At 44.9% G+C, this 10566-nt stretch overlaps 1 pseudogene; it reads right to left on the bottom strand.

The window, feature by feature from the left end:
* Positions 1-2102: 2102 nt before the first annotated feature.
* Positions 2103-2225, bottom strand: LOC146006085 (5S ribosomal RNA; annotated as a pseudogene).
* Between the last annotated feature and the right edge of the window lie 8341 nt (positions 2226-10566).

Genomic DNA, 10566 nt, shown 5'->3' on the forward strand with positions numbered 1-10566 from the left:
GTGGCCTGCTAGCAAACAATGGCATGCCACCGGCTGGTCACTACTATTGGTAGCTAAAGCCGAACGTATGGATAGGCGATGATTCGCCATCCTTTCGCGCAGCGTTCTTTCCATTTTGTTCACATACAGATGTGTCCACATACATCTTGGCTTTTTTTCTCAATTTGTCACAACATGTAAAACACGGCTTAGCTGTTTTTCCAAATGTAGCAACTAGATAGAGTCTAAAAAATTTCTGCAGCAGTAGAACTTGTATAAAGTAATAGATTAGAGAAGCAAGTTTTTAGAAAAATCACAAAGCGTGACTTTTGCAGAGTCCAAGGTGTGCCATATTGCGCCATACATGGTGCAGTAAAACCAAGATGTACGTGGCCACATCTGTATGTCAAGCCACATGGGCACGTAATATATATATATATATATATATATATATATATATATATATATATATATATATACACATATATATATACACATATATATATATATGGATTCAGTATGAAATCCCGGTGGTCGGGATCCCGGCGTTCAGAATCCTGACGCCGGAATCCCGACCACCGAAATCCCGACAAGGGGGGACGTGGATCGTCCCCCCTTGCGGGCTCGCTGCACTCGCCACGCAGCGGGTCTGGTGCCTCGCTAAGCTCGGCACGCTAATTTATTCTCCCTCCAGGGGTGTCGTGGACACCCACGGAGGGAGAAAGTGTCGGGATTTCGGCGGTCGGGATTCTGAACGCCGGGATCCCGACCACCGGGATATATATATACACATACATACATACATACATACATACATACATACATACATATATATATATATATATATATATATATATATATATATATATATATATATACAGAATGAATGTGTGGTGCCACCTGTGCATCCCCAGCTATTATAGGTGATAGATGAGGATGCGGCGACTATTGCTCTTTAAAAGAAGTAAAATATAGATAGTGTCCCAACGCGTTTCGTCCTTCTGACTTTATCAAGGGATGCTAGTAGACTGAGACCTGACCTGTATTTATACCAGTATAGCTCCTGCTTCTATTATGACATCACTTCCTGTCATCAATTACTAATTTATATCAATCAAGGTTTTCAGACCAAATAAACAGAGATAAAAACAGCCTGTGCTGTAAATCGCTAAAAACGCTACTTAAATATGCTTATAGCTAATCAAAAAAAAAACATTTTAAAAAGTCCACAATCAATCATAGATGTTCTGTGTGCGGTACTTCCGCCACACATCCGGTATCCATTCCGGGCTAGTGCGCATGCGTCCGCATTTGCGTCCGATTCTTCTAACTAAAGACGTCCAGCATCTCAAGTATTCTGTCAGAGACCCGGTTTGCGCTACTGCGCATGCGTCCGCTTCTTTATACGTGTAGACGTTCAGATCCTCTAGTGTTCTAGCTGAGGTCTGTGTCAGGGAATAGCGCTGTTCTTCCCCTTTATTTTCACATTGCGGCCGCCATTTTTCCAGAGACTGCGGGTCCATTAAGAGTTTGTAAGTGGCGATGGCCATTTTCTATGGGATTTTTCCTTTGACAACATACAAAATATATAGAAAAGAGAACACGTAAATGAACTTATAAGGCAAATTATATTATATTTAACATTTACACCGAAAATGCTGTATTCAATAATTTTATCTCAGTTATCATAGAAATATGATTAGATAGTTAAATGCAGAACTCCGGGTGACACATATCCATCGGATGTTTTATATTATATTTATCAGTGTTAGCCAACTAGAGTGGCCAGTGCAATAAGGTGACAGGTGCAGTACTAATGGTGAATCATAAGGGTTGTTTTAATAAACTTGTATTAGGTTATATATTTTTATATATTTACATAAATATTAAAAGCAGTGGTAATCTACTAGTGCTTAAAAATGGATTTAGTTTTATATATATATATATATATATATATATATATAAGAAACTAGTGTCAGTGATGTGCAATTTAGGAATGAAAAAATGCTACAAATTGATTAGAATATATTCCTTTATTAGTGACTAAAATCTGCTAAACCTCTCTTAGAGACCACATTCAAATACTGTTTACAGAAATACATTGACCAACATGTCACCCGCATCAGCTACAGCACTGAATATTCCCAGAAGGTCTCCCATCCCAGTACTAGTCCAGCCCAGCACTGCTTAGCTTCCAAGATCGGATGAGATTGGGCATGCACCAGTAATGTGGCATGACTGTAGATGCGTGAACAGGTCTAATGTGTGGTTGTCCAATTTCATGGTTCATAAGAGAGGCTATGCTAAAGTGATTGTGCTTAGTAGCATATTGTATATAGTGGTGAAGGTGGGCGGTAGGGAATGATAAAAATGACCTTATAAAAACGGGGCAATTTCGTAACTTTCATTAAAACCATCTGGATGTGGGGGGCGTGGCTCGGAGAGCTAACAGGGAGGACGCGCACAAGACCAGCTCCTGCTCTTGCCAGCCTAAATACCCTTTAACCCACCCGAATACCCCTCTTTCACCCACCCATCCCACCTCACCTTCCCTCCTCTGCGCTCCGATCGCCGGGGACCTCAGCTGCAGAGCCGGGGAGTGCTTGTAAGCACTCTCGCAGGTTGCGGCCTGGTCGGACGGCCGGAGCCGGGACCTCGATTTAGGCCGGAGGAGATCGCCGCGGACCTTCGGAGGGCGGCTCGGAGAACTGGTTGCACTGTCGGGGGACCGGAGACTCTCCCCCACATCCGCCTGCCTCTGCCGCACACCGAGGGAACAGTGAGGGCTCCCACCGCTAGTCGAGCGGTCAGACGCTGGACGCCGCCGGTGACTGGAGGAGGGGAGCAAGCGGTGAGTCACGCACCCGCCGCATCACCCACAAGACTCCGGCCGGGAGTCAGGGGTGGCAGCGAGCAGGCAGTATAAGGAATCGGGGAGTTCTCACTCCCCCTGCAGACCTGCATATCACCAACACTGGCCGCCATTACCATTGACCACTACTGTCTGCTGGGTCTGGGAGTATCCCAAGGCCCTGTGCGGACACATCCATCCACACTGGGGGGAACCCTGGTGGAGCCCTGCACGCTGCCAGCACCCACGGCCCTCTCTACCTGCACCTACCCACTAAACTCTCACTGTTAACCCTCACCCCACACAACGCTCTGTTGGCATCTCTTGCAGACTCTGCGAACAAGATAATAGTATCACCTCTGGCTGTTAACCCCCACGGCCTCGCCCTACAGGTGATCATCAGAGTCCTACCGTATAGCTGTAACGGTTTGCTGTTTTTGATACAGCTTGAAGGTGGAATACACTGTGAAACAGCCAGGAGCATCCTCTAATCAACCCCAGATGTGAGACAGACACCTCCTCAACTGCCACTCACTGATGCTACAAGCCTAGCGACAGATATGCCAAAGTAAAACCGCTTGATACCCCCGCCGGCTCCACTATCCATATAGGTTACAGCCCCTACTACGAGTGCCGTCATACCTTATTATGTCTCCTAAGAAAGCCAAAGAGGCAGCCCCTGCCAAGATTTCCCTTTCTTCTAAGAAAACTCCGCCAATCCCCATGCTACGCTCTAACCCCCCGAGGCAACTGTCTCCATCCTCAGGAGCGATAGACGAGATGCTACACCAGGTTGGAGTGGCGGGGATAGATACAGATTCGGATGAACCGGTGACGGTGAAATCCTTATGCCAGGTCTTCTCGGCATTTCAGACGGAGATGTCCAGGGATTTGAAGTCGGCGATACGAGAAGTCAAAACAGAGCTCGTGGCCATTGGGGACAGAACTGACCATCTGGAACGTAAAATGGAGGAGCTAGTTACGTCCCATAATGACCTTATCACCTCCTATGATCGCCAACAGGAAGAGATCTGCCAATTTAAAGCCAAATTAGCGGATTTGGAAGACAGGTCAAGAAGAAATAATATCAACATTAGAGGCATCCCTGACTCAGTAGCCAACTCGGAGCTGGAGGGCTACGTCTGCACTCTATTCCGCAAACTCCCTCCCTCTGCTTACTCCAGAGATCTCCTAATTGACCGCATTCATCGCCTCCCAAGACCCAAAACAGTTCCGGCCGACCTACCCAGGGACACCCTACTACGGGTCCACTTCTTTACAATCAAAGAAAAAATACTGAGAGCGGCCAGAGAATTAAACAATACGGACACTCTGGGCGGCCTTCAGATATTCCAAGATTTCTCCCCCGCGACCATCGCAAGCAGGAGAGCATTTGCAGCTATCACAACGGCACTCCATTCCCATGATATACGGTACCGCTGGGGGTTCCCGGTCAAACTTATTGTCTACCATGAGGACACCACCTACACCATTTCTTCTCTGGATGCAGGAATTAAACTCCTGATGGACTGGGACATATCGGTCTCGAAACCCCCAGATCCTAAACGCCCCACGCACCCTGCAACAGGAATGGTCCGCTACCTGAGGACCGGGCAACGAGTCGGGCGACCTTGAACCTCTGCTCAGTGAACTCTGCTGTTACCACCCTTGCTTCCCTTTCCACTGGGATGGGGGCCAAGCGATATGTATTGTCTATGTTATTATTTACTCAAGCAAGGCCTTAAGCAGATGCTTCACTTGGTTATGACTTATTGTCTCAGTTTACCATAGGGTTTTGGTTACCTATGTTCCTATAGTATCTAGTACTGGTTTCTACGTTTGTTGCTAGTTTCTATTTTCAGTTTACTATACATTGCATATATATTAGTGAGTGGCAGTTCTCTCACCTTTTGTGAGCCGAGCCACCCCCCTAACGTTATACATACTAATACAAGAATTCCCCTTTTCTTTCCCTAGCAGTAGTCATGCAGGTCCTATACACTGGACCTTTTGATTTACCTTTCCCTTTATCCCCCCCCCCCTTCATTATACCCCGGTCTCCCCCCATTTCTTACTCACTCCTTCCCCCCCCCCGGCCCTCCATATGGGCAGCAGATGCCGATACGCCCAACACAACATTCCCCCTTTGTCGAATATTAAGCTTTCTCTATCACTCCATTACACCCTATAATGCCTAATCTGTTCTCTCTAAACGTTAAAGGGCTAAATTCTCCAAATAAACGGAGATTAGCTCTGTCCTACTTTTATAAACAGAAGGCAGATGTGGTCGCCTTGCAGGAAACTCATTTCACTGCCTCTAACCCCCCTACTTTTAAGGACTCGAACTTCCCCATAGGATATTTTGCAAATGGTCCATTTAAACGGAATGGGGTCGCTATTTTATTCAATAAACATACTTCCTTCAATCTCCACTCCCAAATCTCCGACAAAAATGGCAGATACCTAATATTGACCGGCCTTCTTGACGACAGATTGACTACCATAGTTTCCCTATATGCACCTAACTCAAATCAAATCCCCTTCCTGCGTAAACTGTTCCTTCTTATACGGATATCCTCTAAGGGTTCATTGGTGATTCTTGGAGATTTCAACCTACCCCTAGACCCTAAAGTGGATAAATCCCAACAACCTACTGCCCATCGACCCCCTCTGTCCAACCCATCTTTAGCTTTCCGAAACCTCCTCTTAGAATTTGACTTATATGATACCTGGAGATCTACCTACCCTACTGGTCGAGAGTACACTTTCTATTCCCCGCTGCATAATACATATTCCAGGATAGACTTTATTATCTGTGATAAATGGTCTCTACAACACACAAAATATGTCACTATTCTCCCAATCACCTGGTCTGACCACGCTCCTGTTATGTGGAAATACAATTTGAACCCACACAATTTCACCACAAGACCGTGGCGACTCTTCCCACACCTCTTAAAAGACCCCATTGCTAAAGACACTATATTGACCTCAATAAATTCCTACATGGCTTCCAATTCTCCCCAAGATACATCCATTATAAACCATTGGTGTGCTTTTAAAGCAGTCACGGGAGGGGCAGCTATACAAGCCGGGGCCAACCTAAAACGCAGAGCCCTCAAAACCCAACAGGACCTAGAGGCCAAACTGACTGATCTCGTATCCCAAAATAAACGCTCACCCTCAAGATCCTTGAAAAAAGAGATTGCAGCAGTGCGCAGCCAGCTTCAAAAGCTCTTACTAGCCCGTACTCAATTAGCTTTAAATAGACTACGACACAAATTTTATCTGTCAGGTAACAGGTCTGGTAGACTGCTTGCCCGGAAACTATGCGCCCAACAAGCTAGAAATAGAATCAAATGTATCATTAGCCCCAATAAAGAAAAGATTCTTAATCCTAAAGCCATAGCGAACCAATTAGCACAGTACTATTCCCAACTTTACAACTTATCCTCTGACCCGTCCACACCGCAGCCCACCACAGAGACCATCTCTTCCTTCCTGGACAAACTACAGATCCCATCCCTCACACCAGTCCAATTAGCTTCCCTGGACGCCCCATGGTCGCAAACTGAAATACAGCTGGCCATTAAATCACTCCCCAAGAACAAGGCTCCAGGCCCAGATGGGTTTATTACTGACTTCTACATTACTTTCAGCGACTTACTATCCCCGCACCTAACAAACCTTTTCAATGAACTCTCTTCAACAGGCTCTTCCCCCCCAGAACTATTAGAAGCCCGCATAGTGACCATTCCCAAACCAGGCAAGGACCCAGCCTTTTGCCAAAATTATCGCCCTATTGCGCTGCTAAATTGTGACATTAAACTTTTCGCCAAATTGATAGCACTCCGCATCAACCAATTCCTGCCGTTGCTGGTGCACCCGGACCAGACGGGTTTCGTGCCTGGTAGACAGGCTTCTGACAATACCAGAAGAGTGTTCAATTTAATTGATTTCCTGTCGGGAGAACAGGATCTCCTTCTCCTGTCCCTTGACGCCGAAAAAGCGTTTGACAGGCTTAACTGGCACTACATGCAGGAAGTACTTTCCCGATTCGGCTTCAGGGACTGTATCCTCACATCGATCCTAACGCTATACAGCTCTCCCACGGCCCGGGTGTTCAGCAACGGTTTCCTATCTGACCCTTTCAAAATTTCTAACGGCACTAGACAGGGATGCCCCCTATCCCCCCTAATCTTTGTCCTCTCTATTGAACCATTAGCCATCACCATTCGTAACGACACCAAATTTACCGGCCTCCAAATGGGTCCAACCAATCATAAACTTAGTCTCTTTGCTGATGATGTACTGCTCTTTGTTACTAATCCCACTAAATCCCTACCTTGCCTAAATACTATACTTACATCCTATAGCGCAGCTTCCTATTATAAACCTAATACCACTAAAACAGACGCCCTCCCGATTAATCTCGCCAGAGCCTTATCTCACCTACAAACACTCTACAAATATAACTGGCAGATAAACTCCATAAAATATTTGGGCATTCACATCCCCCCAAACACAGCGAAGGTATTTGACGTTAACCTCTCCCCACTCCTCAGTACTTTGTCCACCCTTTCTAAATCCTGGTCAGCATATGATATTTCCTGGCTGGGACGTATGGCTGCATTTAAAATGTCCCTACTCCCCAAACTGATGTACCTATTCCGCACCATCCCCTACATCTTTCCTAAGAAATCCCTACGACTAGCCACTTCCATTATGACTAAATATGTTTGGGCATCTAAACCTCCAACCATGGCCCGCACCAAAATGTCACTTCCTAGGGCCTTTGGCGGACTGAACCTACCCGACCTATCCCACTACCAATCGGCATGCCTTTTGGCCCCGATTAAACATTACACCGAGCCTACTTCCCCCACTACATGGGTAATTGTTGAGCAACTCCGATGCCCCTCCATCCCACTATCTGACCTAATTAGAATCCCGAAACATGTTAGACCCCCACAACTAAACTTACTGCCAACCACTAAAGCAACTCTGCAAACATGGGACTACCTATTATCTACCCTACCTGCCTCGACTACTTCCATCTCTAGTATATCCATAAACACTGTAGCAAAATTAATCCCCAATCTTACTTTAAGTACATGGAGAGCCCGAGGCATAAACTCTCTAGGAGACGTGCTTGATGCCCACCATATGCTTTCCTTTGCCAGTCCACGACAGCAATTCTCACTCCCACCATCGGCATATCTCCAATACCTGCAAGTCATACATTGGTGGAAAACCCATTTTGCTACATACTCCCCCCCCCCGGATGCTACATCCCAGATAGTACTCTCTAGACCCTTCTTGACAACCTCCAAAGGCGATATCTCCTTTTGGTATAATATATTGACCACCCCTACTTTTTTCTCTAAGATGGCCTCCCATGTGAAATGGGAAACAGATCTAGGCAGGACATTCACTCAGGCTCAATGGCGCCAGATCTTCCTATCTTCATACACTATGTCCCGGTGCATGAATCACACAGAAATGCACATTAAGCTCACCAACAGACTTTACCTGACCCCAGATCGTCTACACACCTTCTGGCCTTCCTGCTCCAACCAATGCTGGTTGCATATGTGGTAACATAGGTAATATCTACCACATTTTCTGGTCCTGCCCCAAAGTTTTGAATTACTGGTCTGAAGTTTTCAATCTGATCTCTATTGTTCTTGACTGCTCTATTACACCCGACCCATCCACAGCTTTGTTTCATATATACCCCCATGAGGTTCTACCAGAGAAAAGATATGTCTTAGGCCATATACTCATTGCCGCCCGAGCGAACCTGGCCCAGCATTGGAAGCAACCGGCCCCCCCACCCTTCCAGCAAGTTATACTCAAAACAAATCACCATTTCCTCATGGAAACCAATCATATACCATTCTCAGCCGTACCTTCTTCCCCTCACATCTGTTGGCTCCCCTGGCACATATACGTGACAGAGGGGGAAGGTGCTAAGTACTTCCCACCCACTTCCCACAGCGCTCTGCCTCAATTCGGCTTGAACGAATCCCCGGAAGACCAATAATGACAGGATCGCTTCCACATATGTTTGTATATATATATATGTTTACGTAGATATTTGGAGACACGGGAGGTCACCCTATTACTATTACAATTATTGATATTTGAATAGTGATCTGTGATATAACATGTAACCACTGTATCTAATATATGTGCCATCATTCATCGCTATGTGTAGCGAATTGCTCTCTGTTACATTTTATTTTGTCTCATGTTTACATTGGCCAGCTGCCCCCCCCCCCCCCCATTGTCCCCTCTTTCTTTCTGTACCCCATTTGAAAAAACTGTTCTAATAAAAATTTATTGATGGAAAAAAAACCATCTGGATGCATAGTTTTAAGCTTGAATATCCAGAACATCTCTCTTTGTGAAAGTTTATTAGCCAGGTCCCCTCCTCTCAGGCCCAGTTTGACGTGTTCTATCGCCTTGAACATAAGCCCCATCATGATGGGTTAGGAAATGTTTGTAAATAGCATGGCTGTCCAGTTTATTTTTTATATTTCTGCTGTGTTCTTGTATGCGTAATTTTAACACTCGTTTAGTTTTCCCGACGTATTTTAGATGACAGGGACATTCCAACAGGTAGATAACTGAGGATGTGTTGCAATTTGTGAAGTCTTTAATTTGGTATTCTTTGCTATCGTCTGAGTTGGTGAATTTTTTTCTGTTTGGGTGTACATGCTTACAGATGTTGCATTTCCCACATTTGTATGCTCCCTTGCATTTTGGTCCAATCGGATTGTGATTGTATTTTGATGTTAGGAGACTGGGTGCCAGGATGTCCTTTAGGTTTCTGGATTTTTTGAAGATAAGTTCAGGGCGTTGGGGGAGTATTTCTTTTAGTACTGGATCCATTAGTAAAATGTTCCAGTGTTCATTCAGTGATTTCCTTATTACTGGTTCATGCTGGCTGAAGGTTGTTATGAAGGCTGTCGAGTTGTTGTTCTTCTCTTCCTTTACTTTGTACTGGAGGAGTTCTTCTCTGTTGGTGTTCTGAATTCTGTCTGTAACTTGTTGTAGAATGTTCGAGGGATATTCTTTTTCTTTAAACCTTTTCCTGTACCCTTCTAACTGTTTGTCACATTCCTCCTTTTTACGGCAAATCCTCTTTATCCTATGGAACTGCGAGTACGGTATGTTCTCTTTCCACTTACGTTGGTGGTTACTTTTGAAGTGTAAATAACTGTTTGTATCTACTGTTTTTACATAATTGAGTGTATTGATAGTCTTTTTATCCCCTTGTAGTATAAGATCCAAGAATTCTATTTCGTTCTTATTGATGTTGATGTTATTACCAAAGAAGAGTACCAGTTCCGGATGAAGACAAACCCCACCACCCCCATTTTTTATTTCCTGCTCAAGATACACAAGACCCTATACCCACCCGGCCGCCTTAGTGTGGCAGGAATCGACTCCCTCACATCCGGACTGTCTGAATACGTGGATATCTTTCTGAGTAAATATGTAAAAGAACTCCCGGCATTTTTAAAGGACACCACCAGAGTTTTAAATCTTTTAAAGAATTTTGAATGGGACAAAACCTTCTATTGGGCAACCATTGACGTCCAGTCCCTCTACACATGTATTGAACACGAGATGGGAATGAGTGCGTGCAAAGAATTTCTGGAAGAAGACATTATGCTGGACTTTTATATGCGATGCAATGAAATTTATTTTAAGTCACAATTATTTTA

Source organism: Crinia signifera, chromosome 5 (genome assembly GCF_055691185.1).
Source record: "Crinia signifera chromosome 5, ASM5569118v1, whole genome shotgun sequence".
NCBI classification, from domain to species: Eukaryota; Metazoa; Chordata; class Amphibia; order Anura; family Myobatrachidae; genus Crinia; species Crinia signifera.